At 47.2% G+C, this 14,981-nt stretch overlaps 1 protein-coding gene across 3 annotated transcripts in view; it reads left to right on the top strand.

Moving 5' to 3' along the window:
• Positions 1-14,981, top strand: part of NACC2 (NACC family member 2) — a 113,643-nt gene that overhangs the window by 65,647 nt on the left and 33,015 nt on the right. The window contains exon 1 of one of the 3 annotated variants that reach the window (XM_038744492.1): positions 13,040-13,155. The exons of the other annotated variants lie outside the window; for them this stretch is intronic. The gene's annotated coding sequence lies outside the window, so the exon portion shown is untranslated. Of the gene's footprint in view, positions 1-13,039; positions 13,156-14,981 lie in introns of those variants that run through there. 3 annotated transcript variants of the gene reach the window in all.

The raw sequence follows: 14,981 nt of genomic DNA, 5'->3' as shown, positions 1-14,981 counted from the left end.
AAACATTTGGATGTGTGTAAAAAGATGTTATAATTAGTGCAGTTGGAACAGGTTTTCCGTGGTCAGATGCCAGCTCACTGTAGTTTGCATAAACAGTTGCGAGTTAGTGGGTGGGAAGAGACAGCATAGTGTCGTGGCAAGTGGGCAGACTTGCGTGCAGGGAGGTCTGGGTGCTAATTCCTCCCCCACCTCCTCCTGACCTCCTGTGTAACCTCGGAGGATTCGCTCAACCTCTTGGGGTTGCAGTTCCACTCGCAGGAAAACGGACATATCCTTCCTGCCCTCTTCTACCTCTGCCCCTCCCTACCTTGCAGGGAGGGGGGTGAAGATAAATGAGCTGACAGATGGGATTGGATTTAAGGGCCTTGGGACAAACGAGGTTGCCCAGAGGTGGGGTGTGCTTAGTATACCTTCATTGCCAGGGAAATATAGTCACCCGAAATTTCTCCCAGACTTTGTCAGAGGTCTCTGGCTGAGTCCTCGAGCTGCTGAAAGGCTGGAGAGTCGAGACCCCAGAGAAGAGATTCCCAGATGTAACCTGGAAATCAGTTTCCGAGGTCTCAGTGTTCAGTTTCTTTAGAAGCAATTGTGCTTGCCCAGCCCTTCAGAGGAAGCCTGGGTTTCCATTAACGCCAAGCCCCAATGCAGTTGTAGCTGTACTTTATGGAGTATTAAAAGTTTAATGTATAAAAGCCGACTGTGGCCAAAATGGTTTTGGCAGCTTCAGCTGCGTACCCTGGAAGTGGCGCAAAGCAAAAGCAGCCCTTAATAGCTTCAAAAGAGATTGCTGTCCTTGAAGAGTTAATTGTATTATGTCGAGTTGCCTTTTTTTTTAAACAGGGAAAATAAACTGTATCCAAAAGTAAGAAGTCATTAATTTGAGACAGAGATGTAAGCAAAGTTCCTTTCTTTTATGCAGTTGGGTAACGGTATACTATGCAGTAATTGAAAAGTAAAGGCAATTGAATTACAGGCTGCTGTCCAAACGGAGTACACTTTTTTTTTTTTACAACCTTCATTGCATCAGAACTAGGCAGTATTCCTGATGTTCTCATGTGTGTTAATGCTGACTCACAGACTAACTTGCACAAGAAAAAAAAAAAAATCCAGGCAGCTCTACCATACTAGGTAATGAGCCGAAGCAGAGAGCAGCGTCTGGGGTTCTGTAAGCTCTTTTAATTGACCTTTTAAGACATTTACTTATTTTAGGCTGTCTGGGTTGTCGAGTCATGGCGGTAAGGTGATGAGCCACGCATGTTATAGACTGCTGGGGAGTGCCGAGGTACCCGGAGAAGTAAAGATGATAGAATTTGACATGACAATTGTGGGGGTATTTTTTGATGTGGTGGCTCTGAATCAATGTGTGTTGGGGAATGCAGTTGAAGGCAGGCTGTGCTTTTTTCTTTTTTTCCTACTATGTTATTGCAGTTGGGATCCCTCTGGGTTTATTTATTTTTTAATGGGTTGTAACTTAGCCTGGGTCCAGAAAGCTTTTATTAGATTGTTAAAATTAAGTCCTGCAAAATAATTTTATTTAATTTGTACCTCCAGTGCCTCTCCCCACCCCCCCAACTCTTTGCCTCTTGTAATCTGCAAAAATTAAATGTTGCTGCGCCTCTGCATTGTGAGGCTCTTTAAAATCTGTAGTGAATAAAGGCAGGGGGGATAGATTTTAATTAAAAAATAATGGAAAGAGCCCACTCTCGCTTGATTGAATTACTGTACTTTGATGGAATCAAGTTGAAGTTTATGACCTCGAATGTGAGGGGTTCACCGAGGCTAGGTAATAGACTCACCTTGTAGTATGACAGGTCCCTTGTAAAATGTAATGCGTGCGGGCCAAAAGCCGCTGTCGGAGGGCTTTGTGATTCTGAGGGAAAAATCTTCTCGTGTCAAAGGACCGTTGTTTCCCTGTGTCGATGGGGAGCTCTCTTCTGGAGATTCCGGCCAGCTAGAACCACGGGGTTTGTTTGTTTTTTTCCCCCCTCTTTTTCTCCCTCTGTGTGTGTGTGTCTGTCTTTCTCTGTGTCTGTCTGTCTCTCTCTGTGTTTGTGTGTGTGTGTGTGTGTGTGTGTGTGCGTGTGCATACACCCGCCAGACCCAGAGAATGGCAGCCTGAACAGCCTCATCTTCAAGAGCTGCAACTTTTATCTGTTGAAATAGAGTCATAGAGGAACAGGGTACCAAGTCGACCCGAGCATACAAATCAGACCAGCCTCTTCCCGTGCTGCGGAACTTGTGCACGGGGCTCAGCCAGCCGAGCCGGGATGAAGCGTCTGTCCCCACTCCTTGCCCGTGCCCTTTCGATTTTCTTTTAGACGACCTCTGGGCATCCGCTCTATCGTTGAGGGTTCACCCAAACCCCATTGCCTTTCCTTGCCTCTAGGGCCCCCGCTTGAAAAGGATGATGCTGCTGTTTCATGGGCTTCAAGTTGCTGTTTATTGCTAGCCTCCTAGAAATATACTGTGCCTTGTGTTTGGGAGGGGAAAAAATGCTTTTCTTTTGCGGGTGTGATTTGTGCTTCAACTTGATCCCTTAGAGGAGGGGTTGGCATTAAAATGGCCTTGTCCTTTGTGTCATTTCTTGCTTGTAATCAGATGCTGGCTTTCTGAGAGTTGGTTCCTAATGAAAAAGGGTGCAATGATAGCCTCGCCGTCTCTTTTTACAACTAACCTGGGTCACCCTTTCTCATTCCTTCTACCCCCTCCCCTACTGAAGTAGCTACTTTAGCACCTCAGGAGACTGTGACATTTCTGCCAGTTTGTCTCCTTTCTGGGGGTGAGGGCAAAACTGTGTTTGCCCACTAGAGATGGGGGTGCCAGATCTTGCTGATCTCAGGGGGTCTTGGCAGCCCCAAGGATGTAAGGAGACCGTAATTTAGAGGATTTGAGGTTGGTTGGCATCAACCTGGGATCCCAGTAAGTGATTCTGGCTAGATAGTTCTCTCCTTCTCTTCCTCCTTCTTTTCCTTGTTCATTCCCCCACCCTGACCCTGGCTCCGTCCCTTCCCCCAGCCGCCCTGCCCTTCCCAGACTTACAAGGCGAACCTAACAGTGGGTTCAATTTCTCAGGCAGTTTAGTCGTGGCTGGCCAGGATCGCTAGAGCAATCTTCAGATCCCCAGCCTTTGCACAGCCAAGTCAGGGATCAGAGAAAGTCAGCCAGACAGGTGAGCAGCGGTCATGGTAGGCAGAACACCAAACTGGGCACCGTGGAAGCCATGGGGGAAAATCATATCACCTCTGCCTTTGATGAACAGACCATCTGGTGGGGTTGGGGAGAGACCCACATCCACACATTTTCCTGGGTTCAGGGCAGAAGAGACTGAGGGAGAGGACACAGACCCTGAAGGAGAGGGGTGACTGGTCACAAACAAATCAACACAAATGAAACTTTCATTTAAACAGCAGTTGGTATCCCAAGAACTAAACCGATCACCCCTTCAATAGACTCTCCTTTTCTCCCAGCTCCTTACCTCTAACCCAGCTCTGATGTATCCCTCCCAAGAAAGATTAAAAAGAATAAGGTTCTTACCCATTTGATGTAACATTTTGACCGATGAAACTTTTTCTGCGTTCCCGGCTGGTATATGTCCTGAAGGGTCTCTGCAGTGGTACCTTGGCTCCACTGGGGTCATGGGGGTGGGAAAGAGAGGGCAAGGGCTGTTGGGGTGTTCGGCAGGGAGGAGCTGGGGGACAGGAAGTCACTGGAGAGGCCCTCTCAATCTCCTTTCAGCACTAAATTCACTAAGCTGACAGTTCCTTTTATATAAACATTCTGCACTCCCCAGACTCAGTTTAAGTGTCTCTTGGCAAATCTTTGGGGACATCAAACGTAATTTTGTGCTCCCCATCCACTGTTTGGGAAGGGAAGAATTTGATTGATGTTTCTGCAGTGTCTGCAGGTGATGCTATTTTGGTTTTTCTTCAATGCACTTACACATCCAAAATCCACTATTTATGGTGGTTTTCTCCCTTAAAGAAGAGAGGAAGAGTGTTGGTTGGTCTTTGGGGTTTTTTTTTCAGGCTATTTATTTATTTATTTATTTATTTATTTAATTTAACCATCGGGATCTTTGAGGTCAGAGCTCCCCAGCTCTTTCTCTTGATGAGAATTTTGTTCAGTGAGAGTTGATAGAGCTTCCTGTGATGGTTTTAGAGTCCTTACAGGGTAACTAAACCTTTAATTTTCTGAAGTTCAGCTATGTTTCAGTGTGCCAGGGCTTCTGAGAAAGCAATTTAAAACCAGTGCCTTTCTCCCTCTCTCTCTCTCTTTCTTTCTTTCTCTCTTCCCCATTCCCTCCCTCTCTTTCCCCCTTTAAGTATATTGAATGTTGGTGTTTTGATTTAACCTGCATGCTTCCTTCACGGGTTGCTTAAGGACATGGCAGCAAAATTACCTAATTGTCTTTCACTCCCTTGGGGGATGTGACAACAATATCGTTTTCTAGGTGAATAATCTTTCCTTCTCTTGGGAAGTTTGTCTGGCCTTGAACACTTGGGTATTTAAAACAAACCCAGACAACAGTTTTGGAAGGAAAAACAAATATATCTGGGATGACTACTGTTCTGTTAACTTGAATGGCAAGTGTGAGCTTTCAGCGGTCTGAGACTGCTTTCTTTTCTTTTCCCCTCTTTTTTCCTTTTGACTCTTGTCTAGGCAGGTATGGGTATTATAGTAGTGGCTGTCATGCCTGCAGGTTTTGAAAGAAGTTTAGTTGAAGCAGCTTTGCAGATAGCCGATGGGCTGTTCGCACCAAGCCGACTGGCTATGATTAATGACAACCCAGCAGGAAACAAGGCTGATTGGATCTATATCCCAGGCTGAATAGTCTAGGCTGAGTGAAAACAACTCTCAGGGTTTTGGGATTTCACCCGCTGGATGAATTTGGCCTTCAATGTCATCCTTGACCTACTGGGGAAGAAAGTTCAGAAAGTCCACTGACCACTCATCGAACCAGCCCTGATCAGGGCCTTACCTAAGCGGTTCGGGACAGATCATCCAGTGCATGGCTCTTCTCCTGGGCTTACTCAGGGGAAACAGTCAATCAGTGGTATTTATTGAATCCTTATTGTCTGCAAACCACTGTACTAAGCACTTGAGAAAGTACAATGTAATAGAGCTGTAAGACATGATCTCTGACCACAAGGAGCTTACCGTTTAGGAGGAAAAGTGAGTGTGGGGTCTGAAGTTTCTGAAGTTCAGTCGGAAGCAAGACCTCTTCGTGGTGCCTTCCCTCAGCATTCCGGCGGTCCTCGCTCTTTCCCTCCCTCTGTCTGGGTGTCCTCAATTCCCACCTGAGCCCACGAGCCAGCAGTCCTGGTGGCCGGCCCAGTTCTGCTTTGGCAGAGTTCTCCCAGACTGAGCAACCCCGACATGCCCACGGGGAAATGCGGCACCCCACTGGAGTGGATTCGCCAGGCCCTTGGGATGGCCTTGCCTCTGGATTTCCGTCGGATTCTCTTTGTAGCTTTTTTAAATGGGCAGCAGCAACAACACAAACTCAAGAAGTTCTAGACTGTGAGCCCGCTGTTGGGTAGAGACCGTCTTTATATGTTGCCAACTTGTACTTCTCAAGCGCACAGTAAGTGCTCAATAAATACTGTTGAATGAATGAATGAATGAAAGTAGTTCCACTGCCCTGGAGGCAATTTCTGGGGATCCAGTAAAGAAATTGTAAGAAGCAGCATAATTTAGTGCATAGAGCATGGGCTTGGGAGTCAAAAGGACCTAGATTCTAATTCCAGCTCTGCCGCATGCTGCTGTGTGACCTTTGGCAAGTCACCTAATTTCTCTGGGCCACAGTTACCACAACTATAAAATGGGGATTAGGCATGTGAGCCCCATGTGGGACAGGGACTATGTCCAACCTGCTTAATTAACCTAAATCTGCCCTAGCGCGTAGAATAGTGCTTGGCACCTAGCGCTTAGCAAGTATTATTACTAGTATTATTATTATTGTTTTAAGTGGCCCAGACTCTTCTCTCTCACACCGCCCACAGCTTCCCGGCCCTGGCCGCTCCTGGACCAGCTTGATCAGTTGTTGCTTATCCTGATATGCGAAGTCCCAGAAACATGCTCCCTGATTTCCCTGTGGCCTCATGGGACAGTCCCATAGACCAGAACAGGAACCCAGTATAAGCTCTGACAGCTCAGGTGTGAGCCTGTGAAGTGCCAGGCTGGGTCAATCAATCAATCAATCAATCAATCGTATTTATTGAGCACTTACTTTGTGCAGAGCACTGTACTAAGCGCTTGGGAAGTACAAGTTGGCAACATATAGAGACAGTCCCTACCCAACAGTGGGCTCACAGTCTAAAAGGGGGAAGGAAATACCAGAGTCTCGAAGCTCTCTGGCTAAAATGAACAACCGCTACCCTTCCTCCTCCTTCTCCTCCTCCTCCTCCTCTTCTTCCTTCTCTTCCCAACCGGTAGGGTGGCCAAGCGGATGAAAGAGACTGCTTTATTTTTGATCCCAGCCGTTGGATCTCGCCTGTGTAGGCTGGGTCCTTGGGGCCTGATGAGGCGGAAACATGGAGAAGAGTGTAACAGGAGCCAGTATGTATTTCTAGGTAAGAACAAGCGTGTGATGAACGTCCAGGAAATGGCCCAAGGTCTTTTTCCTGTCTGAGAAGAGCCTTCTTTTGGAGCAGTATGATTGGACTGAATCCTCCACCTTTTAAGACCCTCCTGAGGTCATTTTGTCCATGCCCCTGCCTTTGGTCAGGACTGCTCGGCCACCCTCTCTGGAAAGATGGTAGTGTCCTGGTCCCAGTCCCCAGGAATGGGGATTAATAGGCTGCCTCCAGTAGTGTGATGTGGGACAGGGACTGTGTCCAACCTGATGATCTGCTATCTATCCCAGTGCTTAGAAAGGTGTTCAACACATAGTAATGTGTTGAACGTAATAACAATAAATACCACAATTATTATTGTTATTAGTGGATAGCGTGTGGGCATGGGAGTCCCTACTGAGAGCTCACCTACTCCAGGAGGCCTTCCCAGACTGAGCCCCTTCCTTCCTCTCCCCCTCGTCCCCCTCTCCATCCCCCCGTCTTACCTCCTTCCCTTCCCCACAGCACCTGTATATATGTATATATGTTTGTACATATTTATTACTCTATTTATTTATTTATTTATTTGACTTGTACATATCTATCCTATTTATTTTATTTTGTTAGTATGTTTGGTTTTGTTCTCTGTCTCCCCCTTTTAGACTGTGAGCCCACTGTTGGTTAGGGACTGTCTCTATATGTTGCCAACTTGTACTTCCCAAGCGCTTAGTACAGTGCTCTGCACACAGTAAGCGCTCAATAAATACGATTGATGATGATGATGATGAGTCAGAAGTTCATGAGTTCTAATCCAGGCCCCGCCATTTGTCTGCTGTGTGATCTTAGGCAAGTCACTTAACTTCTGTGTGCCTCAGTTACCACATCTATAAAATGGGGATCAAGACTCTGAGCCCCACGTGGGACGGGGACTGTGTCCAACCCAATTTTCTTGTATCCTCCCCAGTGCTTAGTACAGTGGCTGACACATAGTAAGCACTTAATAAATACCGTAATTGTTATTATCAGCGTGCATGGCCGTGCCCAACTGTGGCTGTTTTCCGAGTGCTACCCCCTTCCTTGACATTTCTTTGGAGCATGGGACCTCGAGGTGCCCATCTGTGAAATAGGTTAGCGAGTCCACCTACCAGTGTGGCTTAGTGGAAAGAGCATGGGCTTGGGAATCAGAGGACGTGGGTTCTAATTCCGGCTCCGCCGCTTGTCTGCTGTGTGACCATGGGCAAGCCACTTAACTTCTCTGTGCCGCAGTTACCTCATCTGTAAAATGGGGATTGAGACTATGAGCCCCATGTGGGACCACCTGATTATCTTGTATCCACCCCAGCGCTTAGAATAGTGCTAGGCACATAGTAAGCGCTTAACAAATATTCATTCATTCATTCATTTGTATTTATTGAGCGCTTACTGTGTGCAGAGCACTGTACTAACGCTTGGAAAGTACAATTTGGCAACATAAAGAGACAGTCCCTACCCAACAACAGGCTCAATACCATAGTTATTGCTTCCCTGAGTTGTTGGGAGGATATGTCTAGTTACTGTTGTGTTGTACTCTCCCAAGCACTTAGTAGAGTGCTCTGCGCACAGTAAGTGCAATCTCCTCTGCCGCTAATCTCCTCACTGTGCCTCATTCTTGCCTGTCCCGCCGTCGACCCCCAGCCCACGTCATCCCCCTGGCCTTTAATGCCCTCCCTCCACACGTCCGCCAAGCTAGCTCTCTTCCTCCCTTCAACGCCCTACTGAGAGCTCACCTCCTCCAGAAGGCCTTCCTAGACTGAGCCCCTTCCTTCCTCTCCCCCTCCTTTCCCTCCCCATCCCCCCGCCTTAACGTCTTCCCCTCCCCACAGCATCTGTATATAAGTATATATGTTTGTACGTATTTATTACTCTATTTATTTATATTTTACTTGTACGTATTTATTCTATTTATTCTATTTTGTTAATATGTTTTATTTTGTTGTCTGTCTCCTCCTTCTAGACTGTGAGCCCGCTGTTGGGTAGGGACCGTCTCTATATGTTGCCAACTTGTACTTCCCAAGTGCTTAGTCCAGTGCTCTGCACACAGTAAGCGCTCAATAAATACGGTTGAATGAATGAATGAATATGATTGAACGAATGAAGGAAGGCCCAAATTGGACAGGTGCTTCATTCCGCAAGGGCCCGGTTTAAATCCCCTCCTAGAGCAGGAGCTTTGCGGTTACTGCGTGGTTCCTCCCAAATTAAAGCTTGGCTGAGGCCAGGTGGGAAAGGGAGCCCAGTAAAGCCGTGGCTCTCTCTGGACACCCCCCATTTTCGGTGCAGTAGGAGAGGATTCCCTCGGCTGTTTTTCTCCACCATCACCCGATGGTTTTCACCCAGTTAATTTAGGTTGCGAAGAAAGAGCCCACTGTGATATCTGTGCTGCGGTGCCTTTGCTTGGACAGTCCTTTCATCAGAGTCCCTTCTCCACACCTGGATTTCTTGGCGCTCTTTATTCGTCTTTGCTGAGTCTAATTTTCAGAAACTGAGGCTAGCAAATGAATAGGAAGCTACCAGATGGTTCCTTTCTGTACCCTCCTGTACATATCTGAAAGGAGCCCTTATGAAAGTGAGGGTAGTGGTGTGGAGTGAGGAGGAGCGAAAGCCAAGAATGAGGTTCCGAGAAGTGTGGCATGAGCCTTGGAGACTTGGGTTCTAATCCTGACTCCGCCACTTGCCTTACATGTTACCTTGGACAAGACAGAGAAACAGTGTGGTCTAATGGATAGAGCATTGGCCTGTGAGTCAGGAGGACCTGGGTTCTAATCCTGTCTCCACCACTTGTCCGCTGCGTGACTTTGGGCAGTTTTTCTGTGCCTCAGTTACCTCATCTGTAAAATGGGGATTAAGACTAAAATGGGGATTAAGGCTGTGAGCCCCGTGTCGGACATGGACTGTGTCCAACCTGATTAACTTGTTTCTACCCCAGCACTTAGTACAGTGCCTAGTACATAGTATGTACTTAATAAATACCATTCAAAAAAAAGTTTCTTAACTTCTTTGTGCCACAATTTCCTCATCTGTAAAATGGGGATGAAATACCTGTTCTTCCCCTCTCTTAGACTGTGAAACCTAAGTGATATAGGGACTGTCAGATCGGTTATCTTTTGTCTATCCCGGCACTTAGCACAATGCTTGGCACATAATGCTTGCTTAACAAATATTGTTATCAATATTATTGTTACTGATCCATGGTGCTTTGTCTCTCTCCTTTTCTCTATTGGACAGGCCTCTATCTTGTAAGCTGTCTGTGGGCAGGGAATAATAATAATGATAATGTTATTTGCTGAGTGCTTACTATGTGCCAAACACTGTTGTACCAAGCCCTCCCATGTACATACTACAGTGCTCTGCACACAGTAAGCACTCAGTAAATACTACTTACTAATCGTTGAATGGCTCATCAGCTCTCCTTGCTCCTACTAGGCTGAGCCCCCCACTGTGAGTCAGGGCTGGGGGACTTGATGATGATGGTGTTTGTGTGCCAGGCAGTGTATTAAGCGCAGAGGGGCATGTGGGTTTTAGAGTCCTTCTGTGGGTTTGGGTGCATTTTGGCCATCGACCCCTTGTCACCCGTCATCCGGGGACAGGTTCGTTCAGTAATCGGTGAGGCGCGCGCGCGCGCGAGAGAGAGAGAGAGAGAGAGAGAGAGAGAGAGAGAGAGAGAGAGAGGGAGAGAGACAGAGACAGAGAGAGGCCAGGGACGGAAAGCCTGAGTTTTATATAAAATTTATTCCGTGAGGCAAATTGAATTATTTAGTTGCTTAGGCGCAATGAATTGAGTTTCCCTTTCGGGAGGAATGTAATCAATTAGCAATATTCGAGCTTCCCTAATGGGAGGAACACAATCATACGTTAATCGCCCATGGGTGAGGCGGCTAGCTCTCACCCATGTGCTCTTCCCACTCGGGACAAATCCACTTACTTTCCAACACAGGAAGAATCCATTCCATTACCCGCACACGTGATGGGTGGCTAGCTCTCACCATGTGCTCTCCCTACATGGGAGGGATGGTCCCCATCCGCAGCGGGGCACCTTGGTCCCACCCATGAGACACTCACCCATCCCTCAGCCCTTGCCTCAGTGTGTTGGTTCTGGTTGCAGAGCGGGCATCTGGTCTTCTGGGCAGAGAAAGACACGTGGGCCGCCACTGCTGCTACTGTGGCGGCTGCTCCTGCTGCTGCTGCATGTCTTGGGGTTCTGCCCCCGAAGGTCAGAGGAGACAGGTATTTATCACCTGTGCTCCTAGGCCATTCCAGCTTCCGGCCTCAGTTTATCCAATCTCTGCCCTCCCCCCTCCTCCATCCCTAATTTGATTGGCACGGGGGCGAGGGAAACCTTCTGTATTTCCAGCTTGGGCTGTCAATCTAGCAGATGTGGTTGTGGGGGCGGTACCCCACTCTCACTTCCAAGTTCTGCCTGCTGACTCAGGTGGTCACGGGATAGCATTTGACCTTGAGATGGCCGGTACACCAGGGTCACCTTGGGACACCCCTGCACAGGTGTTTGATGTACCTGAGGTAAGCCCTTATTTCCCCCATCCACCCTCCTCTCTGCATCATCTAAACACATAGCTGTACATCCCTTAAGCTCATCGATGTCACCCCAGCCCCACAGAACTTACATAAATATCCTTAAACTCTACAATTTCCCCTATTTGTAATTTATTTTAATATCTTTCTTCCCCTGCTGACTGTAAACTCCTTATGGGCAGGGATTGTGTCTACCAACCATGGTATTGTACTTTCCCACGCACTTAATACAGTGCTCTGCACACAGTAAGCGCTCAGTACATACTATTGATTGATTAGGGGGTCGTGCACTGGATGTCGGGAGAGATGACCCCCGGACATTTCCTCTTCTGCTCAGTGTCTGGCGAGGAGGGACGGCATATTGGGGCACGGCAGCTAGGTGAGATGTGTTTAGCAGCAGACATCCAGCAGGAAGCCTTTCGGGGATGTAGGACTGACAAGGGTTGCTGGTCAGAGCCTGGGAAGGAAGGGGTCCTGCATCCTTTCCTCTGCATCCTCTCGCCCCCACTTTCCCTGCCCACACCCGCATACCTGCACAGGGGCTCTCCTTTGGCCTCCGCAGGATTGAAGTTAATTCATCAAATGTACATTTAACAGTAACACCCCCCGCCCCCCGCACGCAGACTTCCCGTCAATAGGAAGCAATCGGGCAGCAGGCCAGCGGGTCTGCGTGCTCTGGGCTCCGCTGCGCTTGAATCAAGGTGAAGTGATTGCGATCATTTCAGGAAATGGAGAGGAGGCAAGAATGTTACCTGTCGCCACATGTCCCAAGCAAGTGGGATGAACTGGGAAGGCAGGGAGGCGGAGGGCCAGGAGACGGGGGAACGTCCTCCTTCCCAGAATCGGCCCCAAAACCTGCCCAATAAGCGTCAAATAATTTTAAATCTGAATCGAGGAGACAATGTGACTGGGATTTCATTACTTACGCAAATGGATTTGCTTTTAGTCGATGTAGCCACAGACTGAGAGAATTCCCCATGGGGCAAGGCGTCTTTCCTGCAGTTGATAAAGCTTTCCCACGTGTAATAGGCGGGTAAGTGGAAGGGAGAAGGGAGGAAGAAGCGAAGCGGCATCTCTGTCCTTGTGACCCTTTGCAACTCTGCTTGGCCTGGGTTGGAGGCTCACAAATAATGCCATTATTCAGAAAGTTGGCTTTTAAGGAAAAAAAAGAACTAGTGAGATTCTAGTGTCAGTTTAAAAATCTTCAAACTGATTGGTGAGCAGGGCTCATCACAGGCAAAGCAATCGATAATTCTGTGTGTGTGTGTGTGTGATGATTTTAAGAGAATTCAGGGGAGGAGGGATGTGTGTGTGTGTGTGTGATTTTAAGAGAATTCAGGGGAGAAGTGTATGTATGGGTATGTGAGTTTGTGTATGTGTTTGTCTCTCATAGGGTTGCTTTGCTCCAACTAATTTCTACCTCACCCTGGAGGAGTTAAACAGCGACTGTGCCAGCCCTGCAGACTGTTTGGAATAGTTTAAATGCTTTGACACCCTGGATGTACTAGATGGCAGGGGAGGCAGTTTACAGCGTAATTCATATGCAAAACTGCACTATAAATTTAAAACCTGTCTCAGTTGCTGGGGCACCACTAAGCATTTCATCAGCATACAGTACAGTATTTCTGCCATCTTTGTTTGCATTGCAGTGACTCATCAAAAGTCTGTCTTGTACCAACACTGAGAGCATTCCTCTGGCACTGATATTTCTCTGTTTTTAAAGCTTCGGTTTGAAACTGGCATTTACTTCAGGTCCCTAATCAAAGAGGTCTATTCATTCCAGAGAGCAGTCTGAATGCTAATCTGCATCCGGCCTATTCATTTAGATGCTGTGCACTGCCGTGGAGATTTGACTTGGTTAAAAGCTTGAGCTCCAGCAGATACAGCAGATACTAACGGAGGTTTTGATACTATTTTTTTTTTCCCTTGAGCGATCTTCGTTTGCTGCATTTAGTGTAGCAGACGGGGCGATAAAGGGGGCTTAGGGAATCTTCACTCAACAGCGGCGGTCCTTGGGAGTCTGCGTTGTTTTAAGGTAGGTTCACATGGTTTCAGATGAGGGGCAGGAAAGTTCTTGCTGTGAAGATGTGCTTTTTCCTCTTTAAATAGTGCAGTTACAGTGAAATTGGCTATGTTCTCTGTCTCCCTATCTGTCTTTCCCCCCAATCCGCTCCCTCTCTCCCTCCCCACCCCCCCCCCCCTTCTGTGCCTCTGCAGATAGGACTTTTATTTTTCACACAGGATGAACAGAGTAGGTCTTTGTGTAGCGAGGTTTTTTTTAAACCGGCTTCTTCATTCCTTTTTAGAGGTTTTTTTTCCCTTCAATTCTCTCTCTATTCTCACCTTTCTTTTAATTTATTATCAGGTAAACATCTCTTAAGCCTCTATCCTGTGCTTTCAAAGCCAGTTAGGACCAGTTTGTTCTCAAGTATTAAACCATCAGATGATGAGATTTGAGACAGAATGAACCTGTGTTGATTTTTCTTTTTTTATTTTTACCCTTTCCTCTCTCTCTACCGCCGCCCCCAGCCCCCATCTCAAGACCTCACGGCCAGTGTTAGATTTAATATTGTGCGGTGATTGGTTGATCTTTTGGGGGGGGGGGGGATGTGTGTGTGTGCTTGTTCATTTGGTTACCCCCCCAAAAAAAATCCCCCTTAATGTACCAAAATTTTGAACTAATTTGATCTGGCAGCTTCCACAGAGGTTGATTAACCAATTTCATTTCCAAACCTGCAGAAATTAGTCTTATGGCAAAAGATTCCAACTGCTTAACATAGCACATCAAGTGCCATAATTTGAGGTGAAGACTCAAGCCCAGGACAAAAGTGATATTGAATGATTCTTGATATCGGTGGGGGCGAGGGAGGAAGTGTCCTTCCGAGACCCGTGTCGGAGTTTCCCTGTTCTAAATCACTTCCCTTCTCCCCACTTCACTCCATCCCACTACCTATCCCCTCACCCATCTTTCCAATTTCCTCTTTGAAAAATAATATAGCTCCTAGCCTGCTTTCCTTGCTTAGAGCCAGAGGGCGGCAGCTAATGCCGTCCTTGTCAGCTTTAAAAGAAATAAAATAAATCAGAAATAAAAAGCTGCTGTCTGGTCTGCTTTCAGTACAATAGTCCTTTCGTTTTGTTTTTTTGGGTCTCAGAATGGGGTTGGACTCAGGCGTGGACCCTAGGTTTCTCAGGAGGACTCTGGCGTGAACTAAATCGTGCTGCTGTTCTGGAGGGGGCTAACTTGTAAAAAAAAATGTGTTGGTGAAGTTGCCTTGAGTTCTCGGAAGGATCCCCGTCTGGGTTGTGTAAAACTGCAAGGTTTATTCTCATGGTGGTGTCTGCTTCACATTGCCGTCTGTATTACGGCACCGACAAAACGGGCCGTTGTTTATCTCCTTCTCGGGAGTGTCGAGGCTGAGATTTTTTTGACCGTCTCCGTTTCTCTGAAAGTTCGATTCCCCCAGTTTCCATATACCCGGGCAGGCTCTGGCTGGGCAGTAGAAAACTGGGACAGCGGGGGGAAAAGTGGAAGAGATTCTGGCTTTTGACCATTCACTTACACTTTTCCATTCTTCTTAGAAAGCCAACTTTGAGACCTGGTAAGTAAACCGGGGGGTTTAAGAACCCTAGGAAAACACTTGGGAGGCGTGTTTAATTTCAAAGAGGTGGGGGGGGGGGAAAGCTACCAGTGTTTAAAATGTTTCTTTTAAATTAGCTATGGGTATTTTCACCCAATTTAAAAGGGTTTCTGCGAAACTAAATCCCCCCTGAAAGTAGCTGTGGAGTTGATGGGTTTGGCTCTGTGATTCAAAGGCCGATTAAAGTATGTCTCCTCTCCCTCTCTCTGCCCTCCCCTTCCTT

This window comes from Tachyglossus aculeatus, chromosome 4 (genome assembly GCF_015852505.1).
Source record: "Tachyglossus aculeatus isolate mTacAcu1 chromosome 4, mTacAcu1.pri, whole genome shotgun sequence".
Lineage (NCBI taxonomy): Eukaryota > Metazoa > Chordata > Mammalia > Monotremata > Tachyglossidae > Tachyglossus > Tachyglossus aculeatus.
This window is presented reverse-complemented; position numbering and strand designations above follow the sequence as displayed.